At 43.4% G+C, this 19,362-nt stretch overlaps 1 protein-coding gene across 13 annotated transcripts in view; it reads left to right on the top strand.

Annotated features, from left to right (window-relative positions):
- The window catches only part of Prkn (parkin RBR E3 ubiquitin protein ligase), a 1,193,833-nt gene that overhangs the window by 707,478 nt on the left and 466,993 nt on the right, over positions 1 to 19,362 (top strand).

The following is a 19,362-nucleotide window of genomic DNA, read 5'->3' as shown; positions in this document are numbered from 1 at the left end:
TAGAAAGCTAGGCATAAATAATACAAAGAACTTTGTAACGTGGGTCTTTTCATTTGAAACTAAGTATTTACAATGGGGTGGGGAGAATACAGATTTACTAAACACTTTGAGATTTTTTTTCCTCCTGTAAGCATTCTGAGGGTTTTTTCTCCCATCTCAAATACCTGGAATATGTGCGGACTCTGCATTACGAAACCAAGTGTGATGGAATGCCAAGAGCCGTGGCCACCGCACACCAAATATTGTCTGAGATGAATTAAGCTCTGCTTCATCCCAGAGGAGAAAAAGAAAGTTTGCCAGGCTGAATGAGATTGGCAGCGAAAGGAGGGGCTCTTCCAGGAATACATCTGACGCCAGAAAGTAGCATCTTTGGAGGCGAGGCTCTTTAAAGGATGGAAAATCAGATAGCTTTCTCAGTACTGTAAAATAAGAACCAATTCTCGTAGGATCCGAACGGATAAATCATCCCGGTGCCTTCCGGTCACACAAGGGAGAGGGCAGAATAATAGAGTTTGGGAAATGGAGAACTAAGCTGAGAGCACTCTGACCCCACAGTCAGAATGAGAGGCCCCGAGGACCCTGGCTGATATCCTAGCACATGTAGTTTCAAATATATATTGATTTATTAAGTGTTTGATTTTTGGAGGGCAGTAAAATTACTTCACTATATCTTACTTTAAGTTTCTTGGTAACAAATAATAACACACCCTTTAAGTATTATTTTTAAAGCAATTGTGGCTACTTGGGATCTCTGTTTTCTCATGAACTCTAATTAGTGATTTCTTTCAGCTTTCTGTTCTCAAGAGTCTTTTCTTGAGACTCTTTCTTTTACAATATCCAAACGGGAAGGTTTGCATTTGGAATGCCTTTCTTCCCCCCTCAATACTGTGTTTTTGATTGCCTTAGCATTTATTGATGTTTTTATTCTTAAATATACACTCAAATTCTAGAACATGTATGAGCCAATGTGGTCACCATGATAACCACAATGGAGAGTTAACCTTTCACCCACCTCCCCACTGCTGTCCCTCATAGGTATTCTGTCTCTTGTCCCCAACTTCTGGAGCCATGTGCCAGGCTCCTGTACCACAGTTCTGTCTTTCTGAGATGCCAGTGAATGACCCATGCCATGGGCACACTTAGGTCTGGGGTGCCTACTCAGCATGGTGCCTTTGTCATAACTCTCTGCTGGGGGGACCCTGGCTGTGCGCTGGTGTGTGCTTGTGCTGTGATGAGCTTGGCCAACTCTTCTCTCTGAAGAACATTTAGGACATTAGGTCTCTAGCTTGTGGCAGCTAGGAAGAGAGCAGCTGTCAGCACTCATGAGTAAGTTTCCCATGAACTTGAGTCTCCTTATCTTCCTGATTTCCAGGATTTAGTTGTCTCCCCCCTTTCCACATGTGGGAAGAAAATTGTTTGTCTGTAGCCTTTGGAGGTCCTGGTTCTTAGGTTCTCCAAACTCATTTTCAGAGCTGTTTTCTTAACTTTTTTTTCCAGGCAAAATGAGATTGGCTATATTTTGTAAACCATCGTATTTTATACCTTTTTTATCTTTTCTTGCCAGTTTTATCTCCAGGTACAGTTTTCCTGCAAAAATGAGTAGGAGTTTGGGTTCTTATTTTCAAATTCAGATACACTGGTAAAAATGTAGACTCCCCAAAGTAGATTCTAACATCACAGATCAAGGTATGCTCTTTTTCAACTGTGTCTAAAAGGAGACTTTCTTAGCAAATACCAAGAAGTTCAAACCCATTGAAAAGTCAGGCATGCAATCCTAGCACATGGGAAACTAAAACAAGTGAATTGCTGTGAGACACAGGCCAGCTCAGGCTACATTGCAAAACCTTGCTTCAAACATAGAACAAGAAACAACATTGTGCCTCAGTAAAACATTCCATTTGAAATATTTTTAAGAAAAACTATACACTGATTTCTAACCTTTGAAGATGGCACAGATATGAATGTTTCATAATGATCATAATTATATTTTAAAGGAGTCATATTTTAACAAAACAAACCCCCCCAAAAAAAACAAATTTTCCAAACAGTTGTTTTTTTAATCTTTTTCTCGAAAGCTCAAATTTCTTCAGGAACAAGAAAGCATTTTAGTTACTGGTAAAGCTTTATGTTACTTAATGTGACAATACAGGTTTTACGTGTTAAACTATCAGCCATATGGCCTTCTCCTCGGACTCACCTTGATATCACAGAATAAAGTCCAGAGCATGCGCATGCGGAATGCTGTTTTAAAGCTACTTGTTCTCAGGGACTTCCGCTCTGCTGAGAAATTGTGTTTCCTAATCAGGATATTGAGTCAATGACTGAGGATCACAGAGTGTCAGCGTGTTCTCCAAAGCTAGGCAGTTCATCACCTACAGTTACCTTGGTGGCCTTGAGAAGATTCAGGAAGTCACTGGAAAGAAACAACCAACTCTGGTTTTCTTGGGGTGGACTTTTGAGGGTAGCACAGTAACGAAAATAGTAAAACTATGAGATCACTTAAGTTCACAGTTACCCCCAATTTCAAGCAGACTAGCAGGGAGAACTCTACTTCATGGTAGAGTTCTAATTTCTTGATAGAGTTAATTAACTATTTTAGTGGCATCTGCTGTGCTTCATAAATCTCTGCTCCCATTTCCTTGCTCAGCCTCTTTACTATAAATCACACAGTGAAAAAAATTCCTTCTAGAACCCTCCCTCTCTGGCCACTTTTGTGAATCGTTTTTCTCTAGTAAAATGATTGGCTCGTAGGCATCCATCAGATGGTATTCTTGAGTCCAAAAAACTACTCAGGTCGGACTTATATTTCTCATGCCCAATGTTATTCAAAATAAGTTATATGAGTAAAGCTGATACTGCCATGTGCGTTGTCTTCGAGAGGTGACATGAAACGTGAGTCGCACAGTGACGAACATGCCTGAACAGCAATGCAGCAGCCCTTCTCTGCTGCATGTATTGTAGCCTTCCCTCCCGCCAGTCTTCAGGACAAATTTCTGTGCCTCCCGCAACAGAAATTCTGATTGGAAGTTTTTGCACTCCAATGTGTTACCGTGCAACTTGCATAAAAGATTTCCCCCCATTTTGTTGAAACAGGGTGAAGGTTTTCTTAAAAGACACTGATTTCCTTTTCTAGAAATGAGGCAAGAAAACCATAAAAAATTTCTGAACTTTTACTTTAAAAGATCTGCGACTATTGAATAAACCAGGTAAGCATTGTCCAGCTGCTAATACTGCAGAAGTTCATCTGATCCTTTTAGACTCTTTCACCTTCAAGGGTCTAAAAATAGAATCATTAGTTCAAATCTCGTCTCTTCAATTCTGTACATGGATATCTGTCATTAATGAGAGCAAATATAAATCTGTATTTCATATAAACACCAAAGCGATGTGTGAGTAGGTGGGTAGGAGAGTGGTGGTCTTGCTAGTAATCAAATCTAGGGTCCTGGACATGCTAGGCAAGCACTTGTGCTGCCTGGGCTACATTCCAAGCTCCATTTAATTTTTTCAATTGAATATTTTCATTTTTATTCTCTTTACATAATCATGTAAATACATGGATAGAACTTACGTGAATTAGGCGTCTTATAGTCTTAGAATTATTTTGGGTTTTTTTCAGCATCATTGTGGGAGTGCCTTGATCATTTGTGATAGGAAGAGTCATCCCATTATACCTAAAAAAAAAGCCCACCCAGTTCTCTGGGTGTAAGGTTGTTAGAATGAAAACAGACTTCATTGGGTTGTACACCATTGTGCATGTCGCCATGAGGTAGGGAGCCCCGTCTCCCTTCAACATACTGCTGCTCAGCCTGCAATGGACATTCAGACTGAATGACCAAGCCTGGGCTCACCTGTGCAGAGAACATCAATCGTTATTAATTTTCCTAATTATTATTTTTACTTAATGTTTTCAAAATCAGAATAATTCTAAAAAAATAGATATTCTAAATCAGACTTGTCTAACCAGCAGCCCACAGACTTCATGCACCCTATTGATAGCTAGGAATGTGGCACAAGGCAAAATTGGAAATTTACTTAAAATATTATAACCCAGTTGGGCTGCTCTTAAGTGTGGTCTTTATAGTTGATGCTACATGTCAAAAAGTTGGACACGCCGGTCCTAAGTATTTCCTGTGATACCCAGGGACTCAGCTGAGAGAATGCAGTTCACATGGGGACTCCAGTGCTCTGATCACTAAACTAAGAAGCTGCTGAGTGGGTGACTACACGTAGAAGCCATTCCCAAGTCCAGACCATTTCAGGCCTCACTCTGAAACAGACAACTGAAAGCAACAGATTCAATGCTCAGACCAGGCTGTGGTCCATGCCTGTGCGTTTATGATCAACTTCTCAGAGATCCAGAAGTGGTTGGTCTGGTTTAGACCATAGCTCTCTGTATTTACAGTTAGCTCCTTTGTAATACACTGTGATGGGAACACAACCCATCTACCCATTTACAGTGGCGTTCCTGCTGAGATGGTGACAGAGTCGGGTAGACTGACTAACCTTGTGCTTTTACCATCTGATCCTTCTTGTATTAGACAGGGTTCACCAAAGAACAGAACTGACAGAAGGAACAGAGAAATTAAGAGGGGGATTGGACTTATTAAAGTGGCTTTCAGGAAGTGGTCCAGGTAGTCCAACCATGGATGTTAGTTGTTTGGTCAGCGAGGTCAGATGGTTCTGAAATCTCAGTCTGCTGGTGTGCTGGAGGACTTTTGAAGAGCCGCTGGTCTTTGATCTGAGTTGAAATCCTGAAGGAGTTGTATTTAATACTGGCCATAGCACAGGATAGTTAAGCTTGTAAGAGAGAATGAGGGCAAGCAAGCAAACAAACAAACAAAAGATCAAGTGTCAGTGTCCTTCTTCCAAGTGTTACCTTGGCTGCCATAGGAGAGGTGGTCCATATTTAGGGTGCTTCAGATAATTTGATTAAGAAAATCTCTCACACCATCTTGGGTTTTAATCGATCCTGATTGGCCATCAAACTTCCCATAATAGGTTTGCTGAACCCCCTGCTCAGATAACATGTTTGCTTCGAATGGAGAACCACGGGGCAGCAGCCATCCACTGAGAGTCATTTGAATATTACAGACACAGAAGTGCCCAAACACATTTCACTCAATCACGTTATCATCTAAATTATAAGGCTTCGTGCCCTCGTGAGTAGTTTATTATCTCGGTGAAACCAGAAACTCCAGGAAGCCAAAGAGTCAAAATGAATTATCTGAAATCTTATTGGGGGAGAGAGGACGGTGAGTGAAAACTTGCACATCAGCATTTTATGGGTGCGTAAAGAAGATGAAGGTGTGAGCTACTTGCACTGGAATTCATCATGCCCCCGTGAGGAGGATTTAATACCCTCCTCTGGTCCAATGTGCCACCATAGGATTTTCACGTGAGACCGAGCCACAGAATGAGTTTCAGCCAATAGCTATAGTCTACTGTGTGTTGTCATGGGCCCTAGAACTTCATTCCCAGGTGCCGTAGCCTTGCTTCACTGCTGGATTTAGTTGGCAAGCACATCATCTCAGAAGTCACAGCACTGGGGAAACTGATGAGCGTTACAACGCCAGCACTCTTCTCACTAGAGAATTCTTCACCCAAGTCCAGGAGCTGTTAGATGAGTCACAGATGGCAGTACATTCTAAATCAAACCCATCAGGCACATGTGCGCATGTGCATGTGCGTGCGCATGCGTGCATTCATGTGTGTGTGTGTGTGTGTGTGTGTGTGTGTGTGTGTGTGTGTGTGTTCACATGGGGTGCAGTTGATCTCAGAGGCTAAAAAATAAATGGCACCACATTCACTGGATCTGGAGTTACAGGTGGATGTGAGCTACCTAACTAATATGGGTGTTGAAAACCAAACTCAGGTCCTCTGCAAGAACAGAACATGCACTTCCTGCTGAATACCCGCCTCTTCAGCCCCAAATCAATCGGTTTTTAAAAGCCAGCTAATTAATTTCACACTGACGTGGATTTACAGCCCACAGCACACTTTGAATTTTTAAAAGTATCAAAACTCGTCGTAATATCAGTCTTGACCTGCTGCTGGGCTTTGAGTTCTTGTGAACAGAAGTTGGTAGCCAAGCTGGGGTGTATGTTTCAGTCATTCTGCGTCTAAAGCATGATTAAGTCCGAATTTATTATATGTGTTTCTCTCTTGCTCCCCCCCCCCTTTCTCTCTTTCCCTCTGTCTCCTCTCCCTCTTCCTAATCCCACATCTCATGTATATCCCTACTTCTCCTTCTATACCATTGTCTCCGTGCAAGACAAGCTGCGGAGTTTGTGAACATTGTTAGTATCTCCCTAATGGGTTTTGCATTCAGCCCTAATAATCAGCCTTCTCGGGAGTTCACTTTGATATGAACATTACCAGAAGCAGTTATGTATTTATCTTTATCATCAGTTACCTGTAGATTTAAAAAATAAGCCAAGGATGGCATTTATTTGGGATAATTTACAAACCCAGACTTCACCCAAATTGAGTGACTGGTGAGAGACATGGGAGGAGTCTGAACAACCTGAGGGAGCACCATTCCTGTTCGAAATTGGGAAGCACAGACTTGCCTAAGGCATGCTGGTGCTATGACCTCCTTGCACAGAAAAGGTCTTGCTACCTGCTTGCCCTGCCTTGAGGCCCTGCCTCTTAGGTCACTATGCTCCAAGTATTCACTGTATTCATGTCATATACTGAGCCCCTCCTTCTATGGGAAAATCCCAGCCTGGGATTACACAATAGAAGAGCACACCTATGTAGTCCAAGGCTCCATGTGGAGCAGATACCAAACCTTTAGAGAGGGAGAAGCAGAGAGAGACACTTTGTTCTTTATGACCAAGACAATCAACGGTCTCTCCTAAATATAATTCCCCACCAAAATTCTTCCCATTTCAAAACCAATTCTAGATTCCACCTGATTTCTGTAATTCCCCAAATAGCTGTCCAGTAGCCACTTCTGCATTGGAGAAGAAAAGACCTTGTGCTGAGAGGTTCAAAACATCCTAGAAGCTTGTGGGGTTGCGGGTAGCCATTCTCAGGACCAAGGGCTCTTGGATTGTCTGATTTTAGTCGGCTTTCTGAGACTTGTTCTTTGTGTATGGAGTATGTCTGTTGCCCTCAGTCCTGCCCACTTATAGAAGCATCACAGTGCTGAATCAAAACACTGCAAGTGTGGACACCATGGATCTAGGCTTACCGTGAGTCCCACAGTCCCCAAACAGTACCGGTATCATTTTTGTAAGCTATTGGTTCTTGGTTTCTACTTGATCTCAGACCTTAGCAGGACTGTTTCCTTCCTGCCTCATTCCTTACCTAATGAGGGAAGGAGGCCGTAGTTGCAGTTGGAGTCATGGCATCTAATCACTCAAGGGAAAGACCGTGGTCCCTGTTGATCTTGACCACCTAGCCCCACACTGGGAGCACTGGGCTGATGGGCAGATCTGCCCTGATTCGTCAGCAGCTCATTCCTCTAGCCCCTTACTACACCGTTGCCCATCTCTCTTAAAAATAAAAGGGGGTTGCATTTCCCTGCTCATCTAACAATCCTGTTGCAAACGCCTGTATTGAGTTCCAACACCTGCGTCTCCTCACAGCTGCCTGGCTGCCGCCGTGGCTCTAAACAGACCTTGCAGGACGCCAGGTACACTCCAAACATTTGTTTTCAGGGATGCCTACTTGAAGTTTTTAGCAGTATTTTACAAAAACTGAATAAGGGCTAGAGGGCAGAAGGAACACAGGAGTGTGGGTATAACTTTCCACTCTTGCCACATCCTACCAGTGTAGCGAAAGACTTCCCGTTTTACACGAAAGCATTTCTTTAAACGTCAGATCTTAGGAATATACAATCAGTATAGGAAAGAGTCTGCTGGATTCTTGCAATCTGGAGCACCCATATGGATTTGAAGACTGCTCCTGGTAGAAGCTTTTAGAACAAATGCTGTGAAAGCACAGACTAGGGTCCTTTCTTCCCTGACCACCAGTGACGCCCAGCCAATGGGAACAAAAGCAGGTGGAGGACAGAGAGTATCCAGGAAGCAAATGCAACTTCACCTAAAATACAGGCATGCGAAGGCTCTCCTTCTTGGGACAGAAGTCAGCATACGCTGACATGGAGGTGGGCCCAGAGCCCAAGGGCACGCATCCTTCTATAACCCATGCAAAGAAGGGGGTGTTCTGGCCAGACAGTGTAACTATGGCTTCACGTTAAGTTACAGCTCTGACATCACACATGCTGAGAATAGTGCCTCATACAAACATCATGTGTGGGGAGACTGAAGATGAAAAGATATGTGTGCTTCTGCTTATATAAATTGCCTATCTACTCACATTTTCTAAATTGAAATCAGGCATACTCAAATAATAGATTGGAAATACTATGAAGAATAGAATGACATTTCTCAGTGCTCTGGAGCTCCCTATTTATGCTCTAAATGTACATGTCTAAAAATATAATTATGAGAGGATGTTCAGATATGGAAATTTCTATCACATATCTTAGCACACATTATCAATACAAAAAGCACACGTGGCGTGTGCATATGCTATGTAGCAGAAGGGATTTTTCTTTCATGAATGGTTTTCACCCTGAAAGTACAAAAATATTGAAATTCACTGTGTATTAGCATTTCTAATAAGCTATTTTAGAAGCAGCAATCTCCACATTTAATGTTCCCAGGAATGAGCTCCTCTAAAATTAAACACAAGAACACAAACGTGCTGTGTTTGAATCCATCCCGAGCTCCCATTTCTGCTGTTCATGGCAACAGACTCCAAGCCTCTCTCCCGGGGAGACATATATTTTGACAGAACTTCCTATATGATATGCATTTGCATCTCCTCCCCGTGTGCCTAATTCCTGAAATGGAGAAAACAAGAGAAAACTGCACGCTGTTGCTAAGTAGATGTCCTACAGATTTGAAACAAAAACTTAGAGCTCCAGAACACACTGCAATTATGTCAGATCGGCTTTTGCTTTGATTATCTAAAATTAAAATCAGGCTAGAAGAGAGTCTCTAACAGACAGTTATCCAAGACTGTTTTCAGAGAATCAAGTTGCTACCTAAAAGAATACACTCAAGGCTCTTCCTTACAAGGTCTTACACACTAATTTTCTGCAAAGATTGGATTCCGTTTCATGGAAATGTCAGGGTGGCCATGTGCAGTCTCCCTGGCTACGCTATGTCTCCCTGACCTGGCTGGATCCAGCTGTCAATCCCTTGTCCTTCCTGGAGACTTGACTGAGTATGGCCTCAGTCTTCTTGGTCCGTCAACCCTTGTTGGACTTCCATGTGCTAAGAACATGTGGGGCAGATGACACGGAGAGCTCGATGCAACAATGCAGTTCCATGGAGAATCAACTTAGGGAGCTTCAAAAATACAACTTCCAGAAAGAAACTCCAGAAATATGGATTTTCGTAAGGTCTGGAGTGGAATGCAGGAATCTATGCTTTAAAGATATATCCCTGGGCAAGGCAGGTGGGCAGGGGCAAGGAGCTGTGGAACCTCTGGAACACTGTAGGGAAAAGGATGGACTGACCTTTCAAGTCTGTTGTGTGTCAATATCCTTGAATGGCACTTATGGCTGTATACTCAATTGGAAAGGCATCCACATCTTCACTAAAGGCTTACCAGGGATGTCGTTTAAAATAGCAGAGAATAAAGGCATACCAAATAGATTCGTAAATGGAGAGTGCCTACCCTTAGTGTGCAATACAGCAAGACTAACATATGGGTGGGGCCTGTGAATCACATGGGGCCTGACCTTGCAATGACTATTCCTGCTTCTCTGCTACAGTCTAATCTTTTCTTTTTGATCAAAGGGGCCTGCACTTTCATTTTGAATGGAAGCCTGCAAGTCAGTAGTTGGCCCTGCAATATAGTAATCTTTCACAGTATTATGTGAAAAAGTCAAGCACAAAATGATGTCTGATATTGAAATGAGGGAAACATGGGTCTTCAGAGCTGAAATTCAGGATACAATGATCTTTTTATACAGCCCTACAAGGCCCATGCGTGGTGTCTTATAAATGGCCTGTCCCCCAGCAAGAGTTCTTTAATAGATTTCAGACTGGGATTGCTAGATATCCAATAATAAAAATGGCAACACACACACATGCACACACACACACACACACACACACACACACACACACACATACACATACGTACACATCCTTCACTGATTTAGACATAGAACAGGACTGGGGTAATTGGCCAGGTCTATTGAGAAAACGTGTTTCATTCTGGTTTGGAAGATTTAGTCTTTTTGTAATCTGAGCCATTTGCTTCATACCTTCTCCATCCAAATTTTATTGACAATCTATGTGGTATTTTAAATGAGAATAGGCTGACATGTTTGAATGCTTGGTCCCACTCAGTGGAACTGTTTGGGAAGGACTAGGTGTTGTGGGTGGCATTGTTGGGGGGCATGCATTGGGAGCAGGCTACGGGGTTCCTCTCTACCTCCTGCCTGTAGACCAAGTTGTAAGCTCATTTAATTGCAATTTTAGGCAGTTGCCTACTACTAATCTTCACTCCACCATCATAGACTCTGTCCCTCTGGAATGCTAAGCCCAATTAAACACTTTTCTTTGTAAGTTGATGTCCTGTTGTTTTATCACAGAAAGTAAATAACATACTCCCATTCATTGAGAGACCAGATAAGGGAGAGAGCAAGTGTCAGACAGAGCCATGTTCCTTGACCACTTCTCCAACCTACTACCATGCCAGAAGTTGCCATGGTTACATTACTTGGGTGTGAAATGTACCTATCCATACCCTCGCTTAAATGATCACTCTGGCATAAAAGGGCCTCTGCATCCACTTGTGTAGATTTGGTGGAAACCAAAATGCTCTCCGCTTCATTTGCTAATTGCTGCAAACTCTCAACTCAAATATTTTCAACTAAGACAGGGATGAAAATCCAATACAGGGTCTCTGTGTCAGCTTTCAGTCTTGATTTAAAAGTTCAAAGTCCAGGTCACATGGTAAAAATATGGCAAGTAATTCACTCATAGAATCCTGGGGATGCTTATAAGAATGGTTCAAACCACTTATGAGGCAAATGAAGCTATCGTCATCTGGAAGAGTAAGAGAACAGAGACATGGGCAGTGAGGACCAGAGCAAGGGACAACAGTGGGGTTGGAGTTGATTTAGAGTCCCACACTGTGTAGTTTCAAATTAGAAGTAAACACTTGGGGAACCATATGGCCCAAATGCATCTCTATGTTCTTGTCAAGCCAAGGACCTATGTGGGATCCAGCCATCATGGGAGCCGCAGCCCTGTAAGGCCCATGCATGGAATCTTAGAAATGGCCTGGTGGCCCAGCAAGGGTCCTTTAGATTTCAGACTGGGCTTGCTAGATATCCAATAATAAAATGGCAATGAATATATTTCAAAGGGAATTGAGTTATAATAGACCCTTGAAGTCCTGCCTTGAGAATGAAAGGTTTTAATGGTTCCCAGATGGTCTTTTTCAGAAGGATGGAGAGGTCTTTGGTGGCATTTGATGTCATCAATCATTTAAAGAAGCTTAAAGAATTCCATGGGTATCGGCTTTCAGAAAACTCCAATAATATGAGAATAGGAAAAATTAATTGTGAAATAAAAGGAGGACTATAGAAAAACCCTGACTGTGTTCTAAATGATAGGGTTCTGACCTAAAACAGCACTAGATACTGCACACTTTTGAAGAAAAGTAAAAGTAAAAATAAGTGGAAATTGTTGCTAACCTTTAACAGTGAAGATAAATCCCACCCACCCAGAAGACCGCAGTCTCAAAACCAAAGGTGTTGGAAGACACTCAACAATGCATTTCATCGAAAAAGCAGATGTAACAATAATAATCTGGTGACTCATAAGGAAGCAGAGGTGTTGGGGGTGGTGGCGAATTATTTGCTGCACATACCCCACCCCTATTGAATCTTTCCCTCACTGGGGTTACATATCTTAGGTTACAAAGCATGGGACAGAGGTGATGCAGCTGGTTAAATGACATAGCAGTGTGCAGTAACCTGCCAGTGGGACATCAGTAGAAGGTACCATAGGATATGAGGCCCGACTTGTGTTCCTACCCACTTAGAAATTAGTACTGTAGGGACATTCACTGTGGGCAGGCAAATGAAGGGTGACAGCAGGTCTAGCCATGGCATCAAGACACTGGGACCTCATCAGGAAATTCCTCACATATGAAAGGTGTGCTTTCCATCTTCCATGCCATTGCCACTTCAGCAAGAGGACACTTCTGAGAAGGATGTGACATTGCCTATTGCTGAACTATTGTGTCACGTAGAGTTCCTGGTCCATTTTAGGCCTGTTGTATAAAGGCTGATAAGAGTATGTTTGTGGAGAAAGTAGGTTTCATACAAATATTATCTAGATATGAAAAATAATTATACAGTCCCTATACACTTTCAAATCTTTATGGAAAGTGAATATCTAAGGCAAAATTAATAACAGACAAAGGGGAATTATGGGAATGACTTCAAAATGAGGACCTCTCCTGACAAGGGCTGTTTTGTTTTTGGAGTGACGCCCTGTCTTGGTTATTGTTCTGTTCATGCGATGAGACACAATGACCAAGGCAAGTTTTAAAGGCAAGAATTTGACTGGGGGATTACTGTTCAGAGAGTTAGTCCATGACTACCATGGCAGGGAGCATGGCGGCAGGGGTGGGGCAGGCATGGCACTGGAGCAATAACTGAAAGGTTACATGCTGATCCACAGGCAGGCAGCTGGCAGAGGGGAGAGGGGAGAGAAGAGAGGGGGGCGGGAGAAGAGAGAGGGGAGGAGGGAGAGATGGAAAGAAAGAGAGAGGGAGGGATTGACTTAGACCTTTGAAACTCAAAGCCCACTCCCAATGACACACCTCCTCCAACAAGGCCACACCCCCTATCCCTTCCGAAACAGTTCCACCAACTGAGGACCAAGCATCAAATATGAGCCTCTAGAGGCTATTCTCATTCAAACCACCACATAGCTGCTTTGTAATCCAACCCCTCAGTCATCAGGCTAGACATTTATATAAAGTAGCTTTCTTTCTGTGAAAAGGACTTCCACTTCCCCACCTACCTCATGGCTGCCCTGGAGCTTGTCCTGTCTAGGCTTTCTTCCCTCTCTTTTGGAAGTCTCCGGGGACAGTTAGTAGTGCAGTTGTCATTTTATCGTATAAAATAGCATAGGTTGGGGAAAGGAGAGTTCTTTCTGCTTCTTGGTTCTTTCTCTCTGTTTTATACCCACAAGGTTTTCAAACAGTCCACATTTTAATTTACACCACGCAATGTCTCTCCTAGGTTTAAACACGTACAAAGGAAATAGAGTTTGGAGCATTAGAGGCATAGTCTCCACAAAGACCAAAGACCCAGAGTATGGGGTTGGGGAAGGTCCCAGAAAAGAGCCTTTAACATTAAGGAAAGGGGCATGTACTAAAAGGGATTGGGGTAGTCAGTGTGATGTTTTCTGAGAACTTGGTTTTATTTCATTCTGACTTGCAGCTGATTCGTTTTATCGATCTCCCTTTCCAGAGCCCACTGCTCTCTCATTTCGGCATTATAACTAGCACATTCCCTACCCAATAACCAACAGCATGCCAGCTCACATCTAGGTCTTTTGAAAAAGCAATTACTATATTTCTTTATACTTATCAGTTCACAATTTGACCGAAATTGGTGGTAGCTTCTTACTAACCCTCTGGAGACTGACTCTACTTGAAACACTGGGGCAAAGGAAGACAAAGACAGAACATCATGGCTCCGAGGCCTTGGTAATCTAGCAGGGGAGAGTCAGAGCTTGTGCTTCCAAGAGTCAGAGTGTGACAAGGGTTCTTAGTTTTACTATGAAAAGGTAGCAGTGTAGAACTGAGGGATGAGGGGATGGGACAAGGAAAGGGAGGATACCTCAAAGCGCTGGCATAAAAAGTGGAACTAGCTGGTTGACTCAAAGGACCACTGTTATTCATCATGGGTAGCAAGATCCACCATGTGGTGTGATAGCTAGTAAAGCCAGCATCGGACACGAAGTGCTGGAATTGACTGTGGTGGTCAGAACCAAAGAGATGTGAGGATGAAGGGTCTTACATGGTGAAGAGAAGGACCTAACATCTCTTGTGTGTCAGCACAATTTCATTTAGAGCCTTGTACTTTGATGCACTGGGCAAAATGTGAGAAATATAAAGGTCTAAGAAGACCCTCCACACTCCATAAAAGTCAGACTCTGATCAGTATGTGACAACATACAGATTTAAAGTGCTACAAATGTGTGGTCAGCACTCATCTGCCTGCTGCACCTACCCCATCTTCTCATTCTTCCAAGATTACCCAAGGGGTCCGTTTCTAACCACATGCTACATGCTGGCACCCCATCACTTGCGGTCAATCCCTGATACCCTTGATCCCTCAGTCCTTCTGTCTTTCCTGTGGGCTTGTCATGGCATGACATCATATTGTATAGTTTGTTCATCTGCTGTTTTACTGTCTCTCTTCCCCTCCTGAATATAAATCAAATGGGCCCACAAAATGTCTGTGTTGATCAACACTGTGGGCCCAGCTCCTGGAAAGCATGTAGCTCAATGAAGTATTCCTGAAGACTTAGAATAACTAGTGATAAAGGTTATTTTTGCATCTTTTTATGACACAGAGGTTATTACAAAATTGCCCTGCTGATGCTCTGCACTCAGCAGTCTAGAATCTCAGAAGTCTCGAATCTTCCTTTGCTCCATTTATATTCATGTGCAAATGTGGTCAGTATTCCACAGTAACGGATGGATTGAGGATTCTGAACAGAGACCAAACCAGCAGGAATCAAACACTGCAGGCTCAAGAGGATTCCCTACCAGTATCCACAGGGAAACACAGGAATACTTCTTACACTTTATATACAAAAGTGCCTTCACATGGTCATGCTTTTGTCCCAGAATCAGTTTGTGGAAAGGCTCTTTGCTATAAAGAGCATTAAAATGGGTTCAGGCCAGCCTCATTCTCCTGGCCACAGAACAACCATTGGAAGTGTCTGTCTTCCCTTGTGGGGTTTAGTGTTGTCAAACACAGAACGTACTGTCTCACATTTTGAAGGATGACCATCTACATTTGAAGCAAGCAGTACTCATGGATGAAGCATCTCAGATTATCTGTCAACACTGGCTTTAGACTGACTGAACCAGTAGTCACAAGTCGCCTCCCTCTGGGTTCTCTCTGGATAGACCCAAAGTCAATGCAACATTAGGAATACATCTGCTTTCAATGACTGCTCCCAACCTTTTACCAGTTTTCTTCTCTGCCAGGGGTTTTGGGGGGCCCTCTCTAAAAGTGAGACAATTGTACCTCCAGTCCATTAGGAAATTATCATGCTTGTACAGTGTACTTTCTGAAAACGAAGTGATTGGAATGTGTCCCAGTAAAGCCCTTGGCTTACTGAAAATCATCGAACTGTCTATACGCTGCTGAGCTGACTCTGGAAGTCAAAGTGGGCAGACCTTGACACTTCTGATTCTATTGTGCAGTCTGCACTGCTTGTGCAACAGTGTGGCTCTAGACAGTGACTCCTGCCACCGTGCATGCACGCTTCGTCATAGATTCACCTGCTTTCCCTCATGGAGCCTGCCGGGATCCTCTCAACTGCTTATAAACATGCCCTAACACCAGGTTTTAAGGGGAAGAGAAGCCTCTCCTATGCTTTCCTCCGGAGAAACGTTAGAAGGGAGATGCACCTGCTCCTGGTCAGGCAGTTTTTGTGAAGCATTGGTTTTTACCTGAAATGACTGCTTTAACTGGGAAACTGTGCTTCCCCTCCTGGGTGTGCAGTCATGCCTGGGAACAGAGGGACACAGCAATCTTCTCTCTCCCATCTTCTACCCACTTCCCAGGCCAAGGTTAAGAACGCCATGCCGGGGAGCCTTCAGGGCCTTAAGCAGAACTGGACCTGAGCTTAGTTTGTGGCCCAGCCCAGGAAAATGGCAGGCATGACCCTGTTCCTTCCACTGCAGAGGTAAAATGTCTTAGTCTGTGTCCTGGGCAGGAGTCGGAGTGCCTGACATTCCATTTGGTCATGATAAGAATCACGCATGTCAAGCTCTTGGCTTCTTCTTGTATCTCCTGATGCCTCTAGATAAAGGCCCCTTCATGGTGGCAATCGCAAACTCAGACGTGCAGCGTTGGACTGGTCTATCGCATCCTCAGCAGTCAATGGAGTTCAGAGAATTTTATAAGAGAAATGTGGCCTTTTCTCTCTTTCAAGAAGTTTCCATAAAAAGACAGACCACCATATCTGTCTTTTCTCTCTCTCCTTGATCTCCTAACAATTGTTCATTTAGACAAGAGGACTAGCCCGTGAATCTTAGCCTAACTCTCCAGAATTTCCCAGTTACCTCCAAAACCACCCTCTACAGGAGCTCAGTAAAGCCATCATAGGACCCATACAGACGCTCGGCACCGTTCCTGGCACACAGTCTACTATCCATAATTAACCATCATTGATTAATAATTAAGCATTCGTTTCTTATTGCATTTCCTTCACAGGCCATCAGGGTGTTTTAAATGTCCCTGCTGCTATCTTTTTTCTGCAATTAATATAAAATATTGATAACTGTCTGATTATGAAACATTTAAAATATTCTTCTAACTGGGAAGTAAATAAATCAGGCTAGATTTTTTTACAGGTGACTCTGACTCATGCCAGAAAGGAGTAGGAGGTAATAGCACAAAAAAAAAAAAAAAATCCCTCGGCAGCAGAACCTGAGATAATGATGTGACACGTATCTGATTTGGGGATATGTGACATGATGTTATGGAATGATTTAACTAGCTCTCTGTGTGTGGTAGTGGGGGTGATGTGTGGTATGTGTGTGTGTGGGGGGGGGGGAGTGATGTGTGGTATGTGTGTGTGGGAGGGTGTGATGTGTGGTATGTGTGTGTGTATGGGATGTGATGTGTGGTGTGTGTGGGGGGTGATGTGGTGTGTGTGTGTGTGTGTGTGTGTGTGTGTGGTGGGGATGATGTGTGGTATGTGTGTGTGGGGGGGGAGTGATGTGTGGTATGTGTGTGGGAGGGTGTGATGTGTGGTATGTGTGTGTGGGAGGGTGTGATGTGTGGTATGTGTGTGTGTATGGGGTGTGATGTGTGGTGTGTGTGGGGGGTGATGTGGTGTGTGTGTGTGTGTGTGTATGTGCTTGTGTGTCTTAATAGTTAACTAGTTCACGTCTCCAGTGCCATGGAACTGTGGAGAGCATTACAATACAGACCACTTGTCTTCACTGTGACCCACGGTACCTGAAATTCACGTCACTAGCTTGACAGGGAAGCATGTGGAGAGCTGGTAGGGACTCCCTCGTGGTCCCTCACCTCCTTATCTTCCCAATCCAACTACTACGGGCTCGCCGAGCACAGGCTAACAACTAAACACTTGCTGGCTAGCACCTTCCTTAGTTTTGTTTGAACACAATAAAACTCTCATTATGTTTTTATGGGTCAGTTGGTTTAAAAGTGAAGAAAGGATATAATAAAATGGGCTGATATCAATACGTAGGCTCAAGTCAGCTTTGCATTTAATCTTCTCTGTGCAGCTGGGCATCCGGGAAAAAACCCCTTTAAGATCTGCCTTGAGTCTTGCCATTCTAAGGACCTCCAGGGACTCCCCTCCATGCATCACTGTGGTCTGCCCTGGAAAGGAGATGAGGGCTTGGCCAGCAGGAAGAGAAAATCCAGAGAACCCTGGGGAGTTCTTTCTAAGGGAGGACCCATAGGCCGTGGTGACCAAGAAGAATGACAGAGGGAGGGGGCGGAGGTGACAACATTGGGCTGAGAGAGGGAGATGTGATCCTGTAGCAAGATCCTCTGGGTGGCACATTGAGCCTGGGGCATGTTCACGTGGCACCAGCAACAATTGCCTTAAGAGAGTTATGACGATGTTGACGTCTTATTGGGCTTCTTCTTCATCTATCACAGGTAGCCTGAGAGCTCTTCAAACATGTGCTTTCTCCCTTACGTTTTAGGGCTTTCTATTTTGCATCATGTTCTACTTTAGAAAACTGTGAAAAATGTGGTTCAGTCCCAGTGAGCTCCACATTATTATTAATAGACTATTTATTATGCCATTTACAGGGCCTATGAACGCTGGGTAGTAAAAAACTCCCCCCAAAAAAGTGCAACTGTAATTATAGCATACTATAGCACGCAGCTCGCCCACCATTACCGTCTGAATCAGTAGACATCCAGGACCTGCTGCGAGGGCCCAGCCCGACAAGCACTTTTGATGACAGCACAAGGCAGGCTGTACAGCCAAATATTTCTGTCCTCCTTGTAATTGGCCTTCTCTGCTGCATAATTTATATTTGACTTTGGTTTTATATTTCTTCACTTTTTCAGAATGCATGCTCAATGAGGATAGCTGCAGTGTTGGTGGGCCGGCTTTCCCACAAACACGGTGCTTCACGGGCAGACTTACCACCTTGCCTCTTGTAATTGTGAGTTACAAAAGAGAAACAATAAGCAATATTTAAAAAGGGGGAAATGGAGAAGTCACAAGCAAAACCAGGGTGGTCTAAAATTATCTTAGAGGTTTTAAAATTTGTTTCCATTGTTTTCTATGTGAAAAACTCAGGTTAAAGAAGTTAAATGATGGGGTCCTGGGAAGACGGCTCAGACAATGAAGGTGGCTGTCATACAAGTACAGAGAACTAAGATTGAGTCCCTAGGACTCATATTAAAAATAAGTGGGATGGTAGTGCATGTCTGTTCCCACGATATCAATGAGGTAGAGACAGGGGAATCCCCAGAGCTCACTGGCTAGACAGCAAGTGAACACCAGCTTTAGTGAGAGCCCCTGTCTCAAAAAATAACTTGGAGTGCTATAATGCCAGACAGACAGCCTTCAGTCTCCACATGTATGTATACACACACGTACATACATACATACATACATACATACATACATGTATGCATATGTGTGTGTGTGAGTGTACATGCATGCTCGCACACACACAAGATTCATTCATGAGGACTAACAGAATTGCCTGGTTCCCTTAGCTTCCCCCGAGTCTCTCATCACAGCCTCAAACATTTGCCTGTTTATGCAATCAATCACAATAGACATCGTCACCATCACTACCTTCTACTTTTACTCCCTGCATTGCGACCGCATGCCTTTCAATACTACACCCGCTTTTCTACAAATCCATTAGAGGTGAACAAGTGATGCTCCTGTGGCTAAACATGGCCAACGCCTTATTTACATACAGCCTGAGGGCTCAGAATGTATTTTGCATTATCAAGAGATTGTGAACTTAGAGTAGAACTTTCGAGATATGTAAATGATACACAAGTCAGAGCAACATAGAGTAAATACGTGCAAGCAAGTTGGACGGGCCTCACAC

This window comes from Rattus norvegicus, chromosome 1, assembly GCF_036323735.1.
Source record: "Rattus norvegicus strain BN/NHsdMcwi chromosome 1, GRCr8, whole genome shotgun sequence".
Taxonomy (NCBI): Eukaryota; Metazoa; Chordata; class Mammalia; order Rodentia; family Muridae; genus Rattus; species Rattus norvegicus.
The sequence above is the reverse complement of the archived record's forward strand: the minus strand, read 5'-3'. Positions and strand labels throughout refer to the sequence as shown.